Below are 19,445 nucleotides of genomic sequence, written 5' to 3'. Positions count from 1 at the left end.
AAGAAATCAGGCAGTATATCTTACTTTCTTCCTACACAGAAGACTCCAGTATTAAGCTCACTGTATGGTACTTCCCAACCGTCTCCTGGTCCCTGGAACCAGTCGCTCCATGTAGAACCACCCTTTGGAGCCTCTGGGTTGTCTCCCTGGCCTGTCCTCCCTGCCACTCCTCTTTGATTACTCTGAGAGCCTGATTCCTACCCGCTCCAACCAGCTAAACTGGGCTGGGGGAGAGAAGGCTGCTCACCCGCGTATAGGCAGCCATCAATCACCCCAGAGCAGAGCAGAAGGAGCAGCAGGGCATCTTCCCAGAGCAGCAAGAGCTTTCTTGGAGCCTGAGGCAGAATCCAGCACTGAACTGGCCTCCTGTAGGGGGAAGGCTGGGTCCCGGCTGGGAATGGGTGCCCTGGGGCCGGGCAATGGGCTCGGAGAGGGGGTGCCCTGGGGCAGAGCAATGGGCTTGGGGAGCCATCTGTCCTGCCAAGGTCCAGAATGAACGCAGCCCAACCTGGCAGCGGGGCAGGGTCAGAATGTGCTGCAGGTCCTAATGCCCACAGCCATCCAGAGAATCCCAGGTTCCATGGCCAGGGCCTGGAATTCCAAGTCAGCATGGAGCACTGCTAAATCCCAGAGCGCTCACCCACCCACACCTGTCCTCAGTCTCTCCATCCAATCCTCAGTCTACACAAAGCCTTATAAAACATTTCACACTCTGTTTTGATCGTGTTTCTTCCCTTCTAAGGAGCTCAGGGGGTCCTTAATTTCTAGCTTACTGAATTCACATCTGACCTTCCATCTCAATCATCATAGGCTGGGCCCTTCAGCCACCCTAATTCCCCCTACCCCTAAGCCAATCCAAGCTAACATGCTCACCACCCCAATCCTTTCACTCCTGTGCCCCCGGCCCTCTGTTTCACCTCTAACGGCTCCTGTCCTTTCCATCCTTCCAGGCTCCACTCAGAACTCCCTCCATCGGGAAGCCTTCCCAGGTTTACCCCGGCCCTGCTGAACGATCCTGTCATCTTTTCTGGGTTCTCAGTTTTTCAGTGCAGAATGCGCGGTGTTCATTGGCACCATCTTCACGTGTACGCCGCGCGGAAAGGGCTGCTTGTCATGCAGTGTCTTTTTAAACCAGAGCCGCGCACACAGATGGCAATCAGTGTCACAGCCTCCTCCTGGAACGGCGGCACAGCAGCAGCATCGTGTCTGTGTGGGAACACTCATCCGGCCTGTCTCTCTTGCTCATCGCCGTGCCTTCACATCAGCATCCCTCCTTTCGTGAATGGCCTGTCCTGCCGCAGGAGCGTCCCAACGTGGGAACCTGGGTCCCTCCGGCCCCTCCTCTCAACTCCCGCCCTGGTACCTCACACTCAGGGCCTCTGGAGCGACACAGGGCCAGGGACTCGCGGTAACAGAAGGAGCCCTGAACAACAAACACATCAGACAGCCAGGCTCTGGACCAAGGTGCTTAATGTTCTTGACTCTCGCTTTTTCGTCATTCAAATGGGGATAAAGATCTGTTCCCACATCAAAGGATTATGGTGAAAATCAAATGTGAAAATGCTTTGAAAACTACAGAGTGCTATATAAATATTAAGTATCTCTGCTCTTATAACAATTGTTAATGATAAATCATTACAATAATTGTTACCATAAGTGTGGGACATCCCCCAGCCCCCTCCATATTTCAAGGGGTCCTCTGGTCCTCAAGCCCCTTCTTGCCTTCCTTCCCCTGGCCAGGGGATGGACGGGGATGCCCAGCTGCATGTGTCCCATGGGACCAGCAGCTCATTATCTGTGACGGGTTCCCCATGAGACAGCATCACCTTCAGCCCCTGGCCTCTCCGCTCCGCTCCCCAGCTGCCTCGGTGGCAGGAACAAGAGTGTGCCTTGTCAGACAAGCCTGCATCTCCGCAGAACATGCTCTAACATAATTACCCATCGGAGAAGAGCATGGGCCCCGCCCCATCATAGAGCTGTGCAGCTGCTAGATTGTCACTGCAGCAGCAGCTGAAGGCTGAGCCGCCCTGGACCAAGGAAGCGGGACAGCTCTCTAGCTCAGTGGGGCCAGGTAGAGCCAGGCCTTGTGGGGATCCCCTGGGCCCTGGCTGTGGGTAGCTGGGAGGCCTCCAGTGGCCCGAACAAATGCTGGGCCCAGCTTCTCTCCTCCCTTTCATCACCCTCCAAGTTAGCCTCCACCTGCCAATCTTGAAACTCCCTCTGTATGGAGCATGTACCCATGTTCGGCTCCCTGTCCCCTGCCTGCGGCTCCTCTGCCCTGGTACCTGGGTGGGCCCCTTATGGCCTTGCCACCCTCTCCTACCCCACTGTCCTCAGAGGCTGAGGTGTCACCTGTGTCTCAGGTGAGGTGCCAACAGCGACCTTGCCTATGGCAGTGCTTGGAGAAGCAGACAGGCAGTTAGGGTGGGTCCCATTCCCCAGAGCCAGGTGCAGGGCAAGGCAAGAGAGCTGCCACCTCCTACCTCCCTCCCTCCACCCACTGTCTCCCTGGGGAAACCACTCCCAGATAACCCTTCGGGAAGATGTGTTCCTGCCTCCCCCACATCTTGCCAGGCTGCTACGTGATTGACTTCACATCCTGAACATCGTTTCTCCCACCTTCTGGGTATCTCATCCACAAGGAAAAGGACCCATGCCCCTGGATCCAGCAGAGGTCTGCGTTCTCCACCTACCTGTCTCTAGAGAGTGACCATTTCTAGAAAGAGATGGGGAAACTGAGCCCTGCGCTGGGCAGCTGACTCCCCCAACTCAGTCCTCTGAGTGGGCATAGACCAGAGGGTGGGAGAGAAGCAGAGGACATTGGGGGTCCTTGGGATGCAGTCCTCCCACTGGACTAACAGGGCAGCAGGGCCCCTGAGATGCTTGCTGCTTGTTCTTCTGGGAGTTTCCCCCTGGGGGAGCAGAGGCTCTGAAGGAGGCTGATTCTGCTTTCCCTCTTCCTGTGTGGAATAACCTGCAGGAGAAGACCAAGTCAGCCCCCCTTCTACCCCACATACCTCCTCACATCCCACCCTCTGCCAGGATGAGCGCCAGGGCAGGGCTTGCATTCAGCCAGGCCAGGGCCCACAGGGAACGTGCTCTCCTTTCCTGAGCCAGGTGTGGGTTCCTCCAAGCAGCTCAAACTTGTTCTGGGACCTCAGATCCCTGCCCCCAGGGATAGCCTGCCTCGTGCCATCTCAGAGCTTCTTGGGGATTATGCCCCAAATCTAACCCCAGACTGAGACCCAAGCTAGACCATTCCACCCAGGATTGTAGGACACTCACACCAAGGGCTGGGCCCCTCCATCTGAACCCTGAATCCTGAGTCTTATCTCAGCCCTTCCCCACTAAAGCTCAGCTACTGCGGGAGTGGCAGCTCTATGGGTAGGATGCATTGAGACAAATGGGCTGTGATTAGCCAGCCATCAATATCTCTTAAAGGCCCATTCTCTCAGAAGCTGGCAGGTCCCTCCAGTTCCCCGGCCCTCCCTGAGCCAAGCAGATCCCCAGGGCAGCTCTAGTCTCCTTCTTTCTCTCTCCTTCCCCGCCTGCTCTGGCCATATCAGCCAGATGGATTATGTCTTATTTCTCTTGGATTTGGCTGCAGGAACCAAACAGCATTTAAGGCCATTGATTGTTCAAAAGGCCAAGTGTATAATGTACCAGAAAATTAGTTTGGAGTGCGCAGCAGGAAAGCAGCTCAGCTCTGGCTTCAGATTTACTCTGCTCTGGTGGGCGAGGAGGGGGAGAAGGGTGGGGACCAGCGTGCCTTTCAGTCTTTCCGGGAAGTTCTAGGAAGCCATCCTCTCCTCGTGGCCAAGCTGGGACCTTCTTATCAGCTAGTTTACCAAAGTGAGCTACGTTACAGCAATACCACTCCTTCATTTCAGCCTCCACTCATTCATCCCCCCCAACACACACACACACACACACGAGTACACTCACATTACACACACAGTATTTTTTAAAATGCCTACATATATGCATGCACATGAGACAGTCCCATGCTCTCTGATGGGGGCATGTCACACACCCTGTCACCTTTCTACACATCAGACTGTCCGGGAAACTAGATAAAAGACTTTCCCTTTGCCGGAACACTCTGGTGCTTAGAAGAGTGCCTGACACAAAGTAGGTGATCACTGATCACGTTTATTGGATCAGTCACAATGGCTTCCTGGGGCTGGCCCCGTGGCCGAGTGGTTAAGTTCGCGCGCTCCGCTGCAGGTGGCCCAGTGTTTCGTCGGTTTGAATCCTGGGCGCGGACATGGCACTGCTCATCGAACCACGCTGAGGCAGCATCCCACATGCCACAACTAGAAGGACCCACAATGAAGAATATACAACTATGTACTGGGGGGCTTTGGGGAGAAAAAAATAAAATCTTTAAAAAAAAAAAAATGGCTTCCTGGCTGAACGGATGCAGAACCATGGACAGCTCCCACCCCCTTCCTCTCCCTTCGCTCTGTGATCAGTTAATTCACCTGATGAAAAACCTCTTGAGCTCACAGCCCACTGGAATCACCAGTAAGTTGGTCATCACAAGAATGGCTTTCACTTTTTAGCACCTATTCTGCACCAGTCACAAGTCAAGCCCTTTGTATGAATTCTCTCTTTCAGTCCTCACAACCTCCCAGGATGTAGTTATGATTATTACCACTCTACAGATGACAAAACTGAAGCTCATCGAAGTGGAGTAATATTCCAAAGTTTTCACTGAGTTTGTCTAAAATAACAGAGGCAAGGGCACCTCACTCCAGGGACCCCTGTTAAATCGGACAGTCTTCATATGACAACAACTTTACCAGATGGGCTTTCCCTGAAAGCAGAAGAGGAGAGACTGACATGTATCAACTCACAGCAGCCATTTCTCAACATCAGCCCATCACAAACTTCCCATCTCCACTGCAGCCAGACTCAGCCAGCCTGATGGAGACTGGAAGTGTGTGCTGGGTTGGTTCCTCAAAAAGTGAGTGAGTTCTACTGAAGCCTGAAAATCAAGGCCAAGGTCACAGAAATACTGCAAAGGGGACACTTGAGAGGCTTAAACAAGGGTGTGGAAGAGAGATAATGTCAAGGACAATGGGATGTTACACAGGCTCACCAGGTTTAAAGAAAAGAGGATACGCAGGACATGGTCAGAGCAACTGTCCAGCCCCCTCCCATCCCCCCTCTGAGGCCAATGAAAATATTGAAAAAGGTAAGAGACTCACTTCATTGAAAGATGTGATTAACAATGAGAATGACGGCTGAAGAGTTCAGCTAAGGCAAAGAAACAGACTTTTGAAGAAAAAAAAACAGCAAACAGGAAATTGTTTTATAAAAAGTTGAGCCACATTCTTGTGATAGACAGAAAAGAGAGCATTTCCATATATTGTGTCTTCCAGATAAAGTCAGACTAGGCCACATCTTTGGCAGGAAAATGGTAATCAATAAAGCATTGATGCCCCAGCTGACCCAGGATCAGGGAGCCAACATATCTGCCAGGGGAACTCCAACTCCCCAGGGCCCAAAAAGTGGCTCAAAATTGTGAGGAAAGGTCATGGGTCATTTGGTTTTGAGCATCATTGCCCACCCTTCCCCCACACCTCTCCCCCACTGAATAGCCAATCAAGCTTTATTTCATGTGTCAAGATTCTGAAATGTTCGAGCAACCTTCTGTACAACACAAAAGCTGGGGCCTGTGGAACAGTGAGCATCTATACTACACTTCACCGAGAAATGTTTTAAAAGGCTTTGGATCCAAAGCAGAATCACCTATTTCAATGCCTCCTTATTCTCCAGACTTGGCTCCAAATGACTTTGGGGTATTTCCAAAGATACAGTTCACCCTAAAAAGACAAACACCACCAATATTCAAGACCATATGCTGTAGACTTCCAAAGGGGGTTTCAACGGTGCTTTCACAATGTGACATGATTGGCGTGCTTATCAGACTTCCCAAGTGTACGACATTGAAGGGAACAACGTGTACTTGGATGCAGAAGTTCTGACATGTAAGAAAAAAGTCTAACTTTTAGTCTCATTTTTTCTTGTCACATCAGCAGCTAGCACTGGCAGTGGATCCAAGTCCTTTCCCACGTCAGTTAATTACCTTGAGCCCTGAAGGGTGAGGAGACGAGGACGGTTTGGTGAGGCGGGCGGTGCATTCTCCTTGGAGTCAGGAGACCTGGGTTCGATTCTGGCTTTGCCTCTAACTACCCATGTGACCAAGGACATGAACCCCTTTGGGGCTGTTTTTTTCATTTACAAAATGGTACCAGTAATGCCCACCTGTTGGGATTGGGATGCCGACTAAATGAGATAGAGGACCTGGTGCAGTCCTTGGCACACAGGAAGCATTTAGTATACGTTAACTGATTCTTTGGGGAGGATGAGGTCAGGCAGCCACAGGTCCTGGGTAAAGGCCTAGGAGTTGTCCTGAGGCCCGAAGAGAATAAAGATGAAGATGCGCATGGAGGAGTTAAGAAGGGCACAGGTGGAGGGAGACGGCCAGGAACCTGAGAGACAAACTTACCCTTCATAAATACTTCATCTAGGGTTGCGTCCTACCACAGGGAGACAGGAAGGAGGCAGGGTTTCATCACTTAGCAAATTTAATCCAGGAGCTGAATGCAGCAGGAGAAAGAAAGCAAAGTGTTCTCAGAAAGAAAGATAGTCCTCATTATCCTAGTGAAGGGTTCAAGTTGGCTTACACTGCAGCAAAAGAGGGCAGTTAGACAAGAGAAAGAACTTCCACTTAGATCCACTAAACCCTTAAACAGGCTGCTGAGAGGCTCTGGAATTCCAACAAGCAATTGTGCAGAGACAGGGGAATGGATGAGGTGAACCAGGGAGTTACCAGTTCTTCCATCTCAGAGACTCAGCAAGTCGAGGTCCATCTCGAGAGCAGCTCTCCAGCATTGGGAGGGGGCTCTGAGAAGACCCGGGAAAACACCAGTGTGGCAATTTAGTGGTGAGCAGCAACGCTAATGAGTGCCAAGAATAACAGTGGCTTCTTAATGGAGCCCTTAATGAAGACTCATTTCGGGTTTTATTAACGCAGAGAAAAAGCACACGCTCTCTCCCCAGCTCTCAGAGAGCAGGCAGAATAAAGAGCGGCCCCAAACATGGGGCTGATCCCACTTCCTGGGTCCTGCCAGGATACTGTAATAGGCTCTGGGAAGCGGGGTGGGAAGGGTGCGTTCAGAGCCCTGAAACCTTCCTTTGCGCTTTGGACAATCCATTTGGACCCCTAAACCCCACATGGTCTTTTGGGGGAGATTTCCAGCCAGGCTCAGCCCTGCAGTTTATGGACACATTGCAAATAACACAAAGGAGGCCCTTGCCCAAGGTGGTGGCAGTGATTTCAACAGGCAGCTACATCCCGTTAAATATTTAATCGGAATACAATCCCACCGAAGCTCTCCACAGAAGAGACTAAAAACGCAGCTCTCTAGACCTACCCAATGTCGCACGCTTATTACCATAGTGGCTGTTGGCTCCAAACGCAGCAAGAGGGATTCAGGTCAGACCTAGAAATTCCAAACTTTAAAATGTGTAGATGACCTTGGAGGTCATATCTAATCAAATCCCCTGTTTTGTGAGGAAACTGAGGCCCAGAGAAATCAGAAACTCCTTAAAAAATCAAAGTGTCATGTCTGAGCCATACTCCAGGACATCCATAACAGTGCCCCCCCCCCCATGACACCTGCCTTTGCCCTTGCTGGCCCCTGTCTCCAACAGTCATATAACTTGGCTAATTGACCACCCTGGGGGCCAGGCTGGCACGAGCAAGATGGTACCTGGGGGGCATGTCTGGGCTGGGATCTTGAGCTGTCTCTAATGCCCAAATACTGGTCCAGGAGGCTGCTCAGGAATCACTGCTCAATCGTCTAGATGCTCAAAAGCTCCTCGTGGGATGAAATAGGAGAGCCCTACTTTGTAGATCCTTGACACCCTAAACTCCCTTGGGAAACCTCGACAGAGGCATGGAAATGAGCCCCAAATAGCTCCACTCTTATCACAGCCACACTTGCAGCCACTTCGCCAATAGTTAAGGCAGAATTACCAAGTTCACGAGATGAATGGCCTGAGACCCTGTGAAGGGGGTGGGGGGCATTTTTCCCATTAGCCTGAACCCTCCAGGATGAGGACTGTCTCTGCTCGGTGCCCGGGGAGACTGAGGACAGAGAGGAGGCAGTCCCTGCCCAGGAGGACCCAACCTGATGGGGAGCAGCCCACGCTGCCACACCACACACACACACACACACACACACACAGACAAGTAACAGTGCAGTTGCTGAGTGACTGCTGTGTGCCCTGCATCATACGAGGTGCTTAACCCAGGTTATTTCTCATTTAATTCTCACAACATCATTGTAAGGTAGACAATATTTTGCCTCTTTTAACAGAAGAGGAGAATGAGACAAAAATGGCTTCAGTCAGCTGCCCAACGTCCCACAGCAAGAAATTGGTGGAGCCAGGAGACGAAGCCCTGCTCCACCTCCAGCCACACACAAGCACCTGAAGCTGGACACCTCAGTGCCCAGGGGACACCGAGCAGTGCGACAGTCATGCAGGGAGCGAATTGTGAAAGGTCTCCCAGACAAGATTCCCTGGGACTTTTTAGAAAAGCAAAGGGGAGCTGGGAGGACCTCATTAACGGGTGGCAGACCTATCAGAAAAGAAGCTGACATTTACTGAGCAACCGCTCTGTGTCCTGAGCTCTAGGTCACGTGGCTGACTATACAATCTCATCTAATTCTCACAACAACCTTCTGAGATCACCACTATGATCCTGAAGAGAGTCAGGTTCAGAGAGGGCAAGTGACTTTCCCAAGGTCACACAGCTGGCAAATGATAGATTCGGGATCTGAACCTAGACCTGACCCTAGACCCAGAGCAGTAGGAGAGGACAAAACCACTTACCCGACCAGAGGGGACAGGACGTGCTGGGGAGAGGCTAAGAAATAGAGGCCACCAGTGGAGACATCTCTTTCCTAGACTAGAGGAGCTTATTTTAAGAATGTTGGTTCTGAAAAGACTGGAGAAGGGGCCAAGTGTGCCTTGGCTCACAGGCATTTTTCACTGCTGGGTCTGTCCGTCTTCCCCGAGGAGGGCCCACAAAGATGGCAAAGGAACACATGGATAAGATTCCATCACATCCAAGGCGGCAGCACAGCTTTGAAGCCCCGCCACGGCCACCCTAATCTGTTTTCCCAGAGAGGTCTATGCCCCATCTGCTCACATGGCCCCTGTCACAGCTCTGCTCGCCAGTGACTGCCGTCGACACCCTCATGAGCCACGCAGCTCAGCCTGCGATCAGGGGATTTCGAGACAGAACACAGTCCCATTCCTAGTTTCCCCAGCCTGGAGCCTCGTTCCCTCATCTCTTCAGCAGAGCCAATCACGCCTGCCTCCCAGGGTTGTCATAGCATTGAAGAGCTTGCTGCCAGCCTCCCTCCAGGGCCAGCCTTTGCGGTGCCCTTCTCCAAGCCCAATCACCCCTACTCCACATGGTTCACTAGCCATTTGGCCTTCACCTGGGGAGAAGGCTGAGTCACCTGGGGCTCTACTCTGAGGCCAGAGCCACCATCTATGGTCCAGAGGAAAGAAGGTGGAGACAGCGCCATCTCTGGGAAGGGCCAGAGGGAGGTGATGCCCGGGGGGAGGCGGGGGAAGGGAGACAGCCCAGGAGATCCTGGAGGCAGAGGGACCCCAGGGCCCCTAAGATCTAGTAGGCCAATGCCAGGAAGCAGATGCCCTCCACATCCGGGGGGGGTCGGAGAAAAGCCTCCAGCTTCACTGGCCCCTGGTGGGGAAACTCAGGCACTTGGGCAAAAGGCCTTCCTCGGGGGCCTAAAAGGAGTCAGTGGCAGAGGATTGAAATGCCCACGCCCCACCCACACAAGCTCTCAGTGTGCTGCAAAGGAAAACGATGCCATGACAAGGCCACCAGCCCAGCTGGCAGCTCTGCTTCTGAGCCTGCTCCAGCACCCGCCCAGGGATAAGGACCAGCCCACCCTGCCCCGACCCTCCTCCCCTGAAGTCCCTCTGGCCCCCTCAGGCCACAGACCCCCCCCCCCCCCCCCCCCCCCCCCGAGCCTTCTGAAGTCTGTGCCTTTTCTCACAGGTCCCCTCTCAGAGGCAGTCTCTCTTCCTCAGCACCTACCGGAGTCTACCCACCCTCCGAGGGTCATCTCAAGAGCCACCTCCTGTGTGAACCTGGGTCCTCGGTAGGACAGTGCCTCTCCTCTTCCTGCCCTCTGTGGATCCTTGCCTCTCCTCTGCTTCTGATCTGAGCTCACAGCCTGACGAATGGAGTTTTTCTCCCCCGTTCCTGGAGCCCTGAGGGCAGGGCTGGGCCGGTTACGCCCGTGTCCCCAGCACTCGGCACAGAGCCTGGGAAATACCTGGAACTAACTAGTCGCTGAGGAACCCTGTGCTTTCTCTCTTCCCCTTCCTCCCCGGCTCCAGAGGCTGGGTCTGCGGAACTGCAAACATGGACGGCTGACGCAGGTCAAACTTCGGGTGGTGTCCTCAGCTGAGAGGCGGGGGTGTTGGTCCCAGTGACTTTGCTCCTGTGATAGAGGAAGACTTGTCACCCTTACCTCCCAGCTGTAAAGCTCTTAAAGGTGCCTCACCTTCCTACTAGCTCCCTCCTTCCCCCTGCCAATTCTAAGACAAACGTCCGCCTCTTCGGGAGCTCCCCTCCTCCCCCCAACGGCAGCGGCGTGGCAGGGGACATAATTAGGTCTTTCCCCAGGACGGCACCCCCTCTATGCAGTTGCACTGCCTGTCCAATGGGGGATAATTTATGGAAATGGGTAAAGGTGTTTTAAATTATTCAATTTAAATGTAAATAGGGGAGATGGTTTCTCTGAATAAATTGTCTTATTTATGTTCCGCCGCCCGACTCCCCTCCCAGGGAAATACGGAGCAGTTTGGAGCCCTCTGGAGCACAGGGCCTTCCATTGCTCTCTCAGTAAGGTGGGACCGGTGCACACCCCCCGCGGGTGGTGACTTGGAGCCGAATGCCTCTGACAGCCGCTGCCCCAGCTGGGGTCCCAGGACATGCCAACTGCTCACCAGAGGATGTTTTCCTGCAGTGCACTCTTGGAGAACTGTGCCCGCCAGAGCATGGACTTGGCCAGAGAGCAAGGCCTCCATCTTTGCTTGCTGGGGAGTGACACTGGGGCAGGGGCTCTGTCCCCCTGCCCTTCTGCCCAAGGTCTCTTTCCATCTGAGTCCCAGGTGACGAGGGGCTTTGCACCTCCCTGATAAAGTCCTCCACTCTCTGAGATGCTCACTGACTCTGGGCCATCTCTTCTTGGAACATTTCTGTCCTCAACAGGGCCCCCTAGACACCAGGCTGCCTTGAAAGGAAAGACCTTCCTTAATACATCTCAGGCACTGTCACATGTGCCAATGGGAAGGCATTTGAGGGTGAGGAGAGGGGCCATTCTTTAGCCCACTCAGCACCACCCAGATGCCAGCTGCGCCATCTCCTGGGATTGGGCCACCGTTACACATAAGCGACCAGTGAACGCTGTAGCTGCCAGGGGGGCTTCAGGGCAAAGAACAGAACATCCAACAGCTCAAAGCGGCCCAGCTCACTCGGAAACTTACTAGCTCTGGAACCTGGAGGTAGGGCAGAATCTGGTGGAGATCTGGTATGATCTGGAAACCTGGTCCTGTGATTCTTTTTCGTGTATCCATCATCTTCAGACCAGACCACAAGATGACTAGGGCAGTTCAGAGCCTTAGATCCACCCATGACAGCGTTCAGAAAAAAACAGAAGAGAACAACTCTCAGAGACTCTTGCAGAGTGTAAAGACTTCCCCCTACCCCTCATTACATCTCCTTGCATCTCATTGGCCCATTCCTGACCAATCGCTGGCAAGAAAAATGGAATTACCTCAGACCAATCAGGTCAGCCAGGAGCTGGGGGTGGGTCCAGCTTCTCCCAGAGGCACAAACAAATGCGGGGTCCTGTGAGGGAGGAGGAAGTGGGAACTGGGTGCTGGGTAGACAGTATCCGCTGGAGGAACAGTGGAGTAAAGTAGAGATTGTTGCAATCAATACAGGTTTTCATCGTTAACCGTGTTTGCTTCAACCCTCTCTGTTGAACTGGGTCAGTTGCTTTCTGCCTAATCCCAGGGACCACACCACTGCCCATCCCGCAAAGAGTAGAGAATCAGACCAGTGACACAGATTGCAGACTGGTTGGCAAGATGGTCCAAATAAGACACAAATTGCTGTCCAGGTGGCTTAACTCTCTCCCAAAATACCCGTAAATGAAAGGACATCATGTCCAAGCCCCACAGTGAGCATCACCCTCTTGCTGCCATTTATTCATTCATTCAATAAGGAGCTAAGGACTGTCTACCTTGTGCCAGGCACAAGCTATGGGCAGGAGGTCCACCAGCAAAGAAAAGACATTTCCTGTTCTTGTGGACTTACCGTCCTTGCAGCAGACTTTATCATGTTCGTTGTTAGTTGGTTTGACGTCCCACAAACATCCTTGGCGAGTTCCAGAGCCTCCAGCCTCATGAGTCACACCTCCCCAAGGCAGAAATCAGAAACTTGGTTACGCAGTCTCCTTTGCAGCTGGGCACAGACATGTGACTCGGACCTCACCAGTCAGAGTCACTCATAAGAGACCTCACTTTCAAAGGGAGGAATTTGAGTCAGGAGGCGATGTCCAGAATCCACTGTGCAGGGCAAGGGTGGAAACGGAGGTGTCCAGCTCTTGGGTAGCAGTGACAGCAGGATTAAGTTCCTGGCCCAGAGTGCAATCAGTGGGGAGTGGCAGCAGCAGCAGACATTCCCTGGCGTCTGGTGAGACAGCAGCAGCGGCTGCAGTTCTCCGTCAGCCCAGTTCCGTGGTGCAGTGGGCCATCGTGCCTGGAAGCTTGGCCTCGAGTCTGGTTCTCCAGCCCTCCCTACGATTAGATGAGACGCCCAGTATTCTTCTAATAGATTCCTTTTCTGCTTGATCAGTCACTTCTATTGCTTATGGTCACAAACTCCAACTGATGCAGAAGTGTGCCCATCCTTGGTGAAACTTAAGCATTCTGAAGATCCAGCCTGGGTGGCCCCCTCCCCAGTTTCCCCCTCCGCAGGTGCACCGCTCAAGCCTGAGCCCCTGTGTGAGTCTCCACTACCACCCAACACACACACACACACTCACACACACAGCTCTGAGATCCTCTGATCTGGGACGGCACATTTTTCGTCATTGTGTCCTCAGGTCTAGCTTAAAACCTGGAGCAGAATAGGTACTCACTAGGTCTTTGCTGCAATGTGATCGCGCCACTGTCTTCATTAGTGACATCAAAAAGCCCACCAATGTCTGACTCTGCATTGAGCAACATACACAGACAATGGCCCATATCTTGTCCCTACCTTCTCCAGAAAAGCCACCTTCTCCATGGACTGTAGGCACTGCAGTCTCCACCAGAATGTCCCCTAAAATACCACAGGACTGGCCTCTGACCCCTGCCCAGTTCCATAATCACGTCGACAGCCTTGCATTTACCCTTCCAATCTGCTGGTCCTATCTCAGCCTTGCCCCCTGCCCCAGGAAGCCCTGGGAAGATCTCCATCTTTGGAGGTGAAGATGATGTCCCAGAGGCCTCTGGAGAGATGTGCCCATCTGGGTTATGTTGCTGACCCAAGGGTGTCCCCCATCCTGGTCAGCCCTGCACACACACATCCCACTCCACTCCCTCTGCAGGAAGAGCCAGAGGAAATGGACAAGCTTTCTGGAATCAATTTCACGCCCTTGGGCATGATAAACAGCCAGGCGGAGAGCAGCACCCATCAAGGGGGCTAATGGCCTTGGGGATCTGAGTGATGCATCGCTCCCTGAAGAAGAGAGCCTGGCCTCGGACACTCTCTCCACACTCACTTTCTCTCTTGTTTCCCTTGCAGCAGACTCCCACAAGCCCAGCTGCGCCTTCCTGGGCAAGGAAGCACACTTCCCCCCACAGGCAGCACACAGCCTCCAGTCATCAGAAAGGCAGAAGGCACCTGGCCCGTCACCTTAGCTACAAGTGCTCTGCCTCAGGTAGAGCCAGGCCACCTGGGTGCAAACCCCAGCCCCCTTCTCAAAATCTGTGTGACCTGGGGCAAGTTACCTAAACAGGACCAGCCTCACAAGGTCCTTCTGAGGATTAAAGGAGATACTGTTTGCAAAGGGCTTAGCACAGCACCTGGCACATCGTAACTCCTCAGTAATCTCAGCTGTGATTGTTGTCACGGCTCCCTGTGGTCAGGAAGTTCTCCGTTCATCTCACCTGAGTCCTACCCGCTGCCTTTTAAGGCCGTTCCAGCCGGTTCTGTTCCCAGTGGGCGTGGAACGAAGCAGTCCCCCTGTGATGTGGTGGGAAAGTGATGGTGCTGGAAGCAACAGAGCTACATTCAACCCCATCTAGGTCTGCTTGCATGATTTCCTTTAGGTCCAGTCGGCTCAAGACAGATTCTAAATGCTCGATTACCAGCTGTGTGGGCCGACAGATGTCTCTCTGCTTCAGGGAGCCACAGGCCACAGCGTCCTTTTTTGTACAGCAGGAAATGAACCCCGTTCCCCCAAAGTCGTGGTGAGGATGCCATCCAGGGCAGTGACATTGGAGAGAGTGCCTGGGATGCGGAGGCGCTCAGGGGTGTCAGCTGAACCTGGGTCTGCTCAAATGCTCCCAGAGTGAGACTTAGTTCCCCGAGCCTCCTCTATCTGATGACGAATAGTGACCCCGTTTCTACAACCTTCCCCACCATGTCTAACTCAGCAAATTCTGCCATGTTTCTTCAGCCCGAGAAGCACTTATGTAATAGTGAGAAAGCGACCCCAGATTTCACTGGAAGTGAGTAAAATCTACACAGCTCTCCACAGGGGAGCTGATGTCCAGGCAAGGGCTAGGGACTCTAGCAACTGACACATGCACCGCACTTCACGGTTAACACATGCGCTCTCATTTAGTACCTGACTGAACTTCCACAGCACAGTTTTTCCAACGGGGAGCCTAGCGCAGATTGGGGAACCGACTCCCCAAAGGGGTAGAGAGGGATGTAAAGTCACTGTAACTAGTCTCTTTCCACGCCGTTGGGCACTCTGTCCCCTGCCAGCATGTCCTCCCACACCAGCCTGGAGGGCCCTTACAGATCTTCTCGCCCAATACCTGGCATAATGCCTGGCATAGAGTAGGTTCCCAATAATTAATCATCTAATCTAGCCATCAACTACTTCATTTCACCAGTGGGGAAACTGAGACAGAAAGAGAAGTGGTGGGTAGCCCAAGGTCACACAGTTGGAGGGCGATATGATGTTCTCACTAACAGAAGAACTTGAGCTCATCCCCAAGTGTCAGAACTGGAAGAATCCCAGGAGGTCATGTGGTCAAGGCCCTGTCCAGTCCTTCCCTGGCATCAAAGCTCAGTTCTCTCGCTCAGATCTTGGAGAAGGGGAGACAAGAGGCTTCGGAGGCCGATACGGCAGATTGATTATGCAATGTCCCCAAGTCCTCTCCCACCTATATCCATGCCCCTTTGCAACGTGACTTTACAGCGTCTCCCAACAGGAAGCAGAGTCTATTTCCCCTCCTATTGAGTCCTGGCTGCCTCTTGACTTCCTTTGACCAATAGAATTCAGCAGAAGTGACGGCATGCCAGTTCCGAGGCTAGACCTCCAGAGACCTTGAACCTCCCCTCCTCTCTTAGAACCCTGCCAGCACCACGTCAATGAGCCTGGGCTAGCCTGCTGGAGGATGAGAGACACATCGAGAAGAGCCCACTTGTTCCAGCTGAGGCTTCCCTAAACCTGCCCGTGGCCAGCTGACCCCCAAATAGGAGAACCCGTTCTAGATCACAGAGGTGCCTCCTCCACCCACAGGCACATGAGGGATCCCAGCCACGACCAGAACCACTCAGATCACCCACAGGCTCAAGAGAAATGGTGAATCAAATTATTTTGAGTCACTGACTTTTGGGGTGGTTTGTTACAAAGCACTAGCTAACAGATATATTGGGCTTTAAGAAAAGATCTTGGCTCATAGTCATGAGGAAGTTGAGGCCTGTGCTCCTCAGGGGCTTGAAAGGGCAGGACCCTTTTCTGCAAAGAACCTGGTTGAGCTTCTGCCTCCTCTGTCCAGCTGCCAGGCCCTGGCCCAGCCCAGACCAGTGAAGTCAGTTCTAGCTTCAGCCCTGCCCTTCCCACCCACCTTGGCACCTGCAATACCCACCCCATGGCAGTATCCAGGGGGTAAAGACCCCAGTGCTGTGTCCAGGGAGGGCTGCGATGGAGCTTGAGGCCATCTACAGCCCAGGAAGAGCTCACCCGGAGATAAAGCCCCAACAAAGCTCCAGGGTGGGATCTCCATAGCGGAGACGCTCCCAGGGCCAGACTCCCCCCTCTGTCACCCCCCACCCCCGTCCACCAACCCAGGAGGAGCAATCAGCCCCCAAGGAGCCGAGCAGCCCGCTTGACATTTGATGGGAGTCATTATCAGACACTTATTCCCAATCAGGCCTCAAGTATCTCCAAGGGCCCCTCTGCTGCCTTCTCATTCCAGGGAGCATTAACGGGAGGAGGGGAAGCCCCGAACACTTGCAGGTCTGCACAAAGGCCATCATGACCCACCCCTCTGACTCCAGCCCCCTCGTTTCCTCCTGAGGGCCCCAGGGGCAAGCTCCCACAAGCCAGAGTGTGGAGAGTGGGGGGCTCCAGAGTGGAAACTAGACCCCCGGGACTTCGGAAAGGCCGGGGCACAGGGAGGCTCAAAGGGATGTGTGCGGGAGGCTGGGTCAGAACTCAGATTCCTGCTGGGTCCAAGAAGGGCTTTGTCTCTGAGGCCAACGGCTATGGGGGTCCTGCGTCCTCCCCCTGGGCAGCCGCTTCCTCCCTCAGATGGAACCCCACCACCAAGACCAGGCCCCGCCCCCAGCACGAATACCAGAACTCCTCTGAGTCAGCCCGCCCCACTGCTGCTGCTGTCAGAGAGAGCCACGGCTCAGGAGTACAGGCCTGGGCTGCCCCCCTCCACAGAGGGATCCTGGGCAAGCTGCCTCACCCTTCCTGCTCTGAAAGGGGGCAATGATCCCTGCCCTGCCTCTCTCTGCCCGAGGCTATTGTGAGAATCCCATTCTTCAATGTATGGGAAAGCACTTGTTAAACTGTGAGATGAGGGCTGGGTACAATTGTCCCCAACTGGATCATCGTCTCAATATCAGCAAGCTCAGAGGAGCGAGGCGCAGCCATGGCGTGACGGTGTGTGTGTTTGTGTGTGTGTGTGTGTGTGTGTCCACACAGGAGCCCTGCATGCTGCAGCACTTTCCAACAGCAATATTGCATGGTTCAGGATTATCTATGGGTTTTCACCATCTATGCTCTATTCAGGCAGTGAATCAACCGTATTGATGTGTTGAATGCAGAGGCAGAGTTTTGAAGTTACAAAAGAAAGGGAGTGAAAAGCTTATAGTGGGGTTTGATAGTCTAGAGAGGGTACACATACGCACACACACACCTCTGTGCTCTCAAGGAACTTAAGGACTCAAATAACCAAATGCAAAGAATAGAGAAAGACAGGGGTAGACAGTCATAGAAGAATGGGCCCTGAGAGAGATCAATCCAAAAGGCTTCCTGGAGGAGGAAGTAAAGTCTGAGCCAGATTTTGGTAGCAAGGCTGGACATGCAGGCAGCAGGTAGAATGGCTTTGGGGGCAGAATAGAGATGAATCAGCTTTACGTATTCTGTTATCAAACAGTAGTAATTATACTTTACCCTTGTAGAGCAATTTACAAAGCTTTTCCACACGTACTTTCTCATTTGAACCTCATTACAGTCCTCTGAACTGGACAAGGCGGGTTTTATTATCCCCATTTTATAGACAAGGAAGCTGAGGCCCAGAGAAGATAAGTGCCTTTCCCAGTGTCTCTAAGCTCATAGACAGTGGGACGGGTGGAAGCGCCCAGGGATCCTGACTCCTACCCAGCCCAGTGCCCCTTCCACAGGTCCCGCTACTGACCCACCCACCGCTGAGTGGGTCACATGTGTCAGCTTCTCGGGGCAGGGACCACGTCCAGGTAACAGACTCTGGGCTGTGCTTGGGAAATTGGCTAGTAGAGAGGAGAGGTGGCTTCAGAGTCAGACAGAACTGAGGTTCAGACCCAAGCTCTGCCATTTACCTTGACTTTGACTTGTTAGTTCCTCTCTGAGCCTCAGTTTCCCCATATGTAGAATAGATTATTATGAGAGTTAAAAGGGAGAATGTCTCTGAAGCACTTAGCACTGTGCCTGGTACGTAGTATTTGCTCAATTAATGGCAGCTACTGTCATTAACCTCTTGGTTACTAGTTTATTATTGCTCTCTTGATGGCCATTTTTCACCAGCTTCTCCCTTTCAGGGTAAACGAGTCCTTCAACACCCACACTGTGACCATTCATTACTGTTAGGAGAGAGGGTGCCCGGGGAGACCAAGCAGTACACTTCTCCCTCCGTCCACCTGGGCCCATGTGTCCAGTCCAGACCCCACACCCTGGAGGGGCCCTAGGACCACTCCTGCAGCAATGGGTGTCGGGCCTGAAGCCTCAGCCACCTGTTGAAATCCATTTCAGTCGCCAGAGCTCTCATTTCTATTAAAACTCCATTTGCCAAGAAAGCAGAAAGGTAATTATGAATCCTAGTCTTAAATCACTCTGCCGCTGAATTATTAAAGGGAAGAATTAAAAATAATCAGGCTTTTTCATTACACTTCATAGCAGGGAAATTAAAGGTGTAAGAATGTATTTTTTCCCCAAATTTAAGTATTCATTTTGGAGATTTATAGGGGAGTTGAAATGATTCCCTGCATGCCCAGCTCTCCCTTTTATGAAAGAGGGAGAGAGGAAAAACCTTGTAAAATTAAAAGAGAGATAGAGCAAAGAAGGGATTTAACATAAAGAAGTACAACTGAGTGTTTTGCATTTTAATACATTTTCTTCTGCACAATTACACCACTGAGTGATATGGCAGGGAGAGATTAGGCTGCTGCTAATTTTGGATACTGGGTGGTGAAGCGGCAAGGGGGTCTCACCGGTTATGGGGTCAGAAAAAGTATGCTGGAGCATGTAAGCCCGCTCCTCAGCTCTCCCAGCACCGTGAAGCAGCAACCGTGTCATCAGCTGAGCTCCCTACACCCTCTTTTCTTCAGGTGAGAACTGGCTGAGGGACCCTGTTCATTCCACAGAGCAGAAAAGCCAAGGCACCAAGGCAGGAAAAGCAGCAGCCTGGAAACTGGGGCCAAAACAGGAGGGCCTGGAGAAGGACTTCCAAGCTACTTGTCAGATCTGGAAGAAGGTGGAACAGAGAGAGAGGTGGGCAGCCTTCCCTCAGCACTCCCACCCGAACCTCCCTACGCGCGAGGTTGAGTGTGAGAAACAGAACTGTCTAGAGTCAGGAGAGAAACAGAAGGACTCCAGAAGGCCGTG

General features: G+C 52.7%; 1 long non-coding RNA gene across 1 annotated transcript in view; it reads right to left on the bottom strand.

The window, feature by feature from the left end:
- Positions 1 to 16,345, bottom strand: part of LOC139083865 (uncharacterized) — a 38,048-nt gene extending 21,703 nt beyond the window's left edge. Inside the window, exons 1-4 of the long non-coding RNA XR_011540890.1 lie at positions 12,446 to 16,345; positions 11,901 to 12,023; positions 11,611 to 11,743; positions 10,395 to 10,562 (exon numbers count right to left, since the gene is read on the bottom strand). This is a non-coding gene — a long non-coding RNA (uncharacterized lncRNA). The remainder of the gene's footprint in view (positions 1 to 10,394; positions 10,563 to 11,610; positions 11,744 to 11,900; positions 12,024 to 12,445) is intronic.
- Between the last annotated feature and the right edge of the window lie 3,100 nt (positions 16,346 to 19,445).

This window comes from Equus przewalskii, chromosome 6 (assembly GCF_037783145.1).
Source record: "Equus przewalskii isolate Varuska chromosome 6, EquPr2, whole genome shotgun sequence".
NCBI classification, from domain to species: domain Eukaryota; kingdom Metazoa; phylum Chordata; class Mammalia; order Perissodactyla; family Equidae; genus Equus; species Equus przewalskii.
The sequence above is the reverse complement of the archived record's forward strand: the minus strand, read 5'-3'. Positions and strand labels throughout refer to the sequence as shown.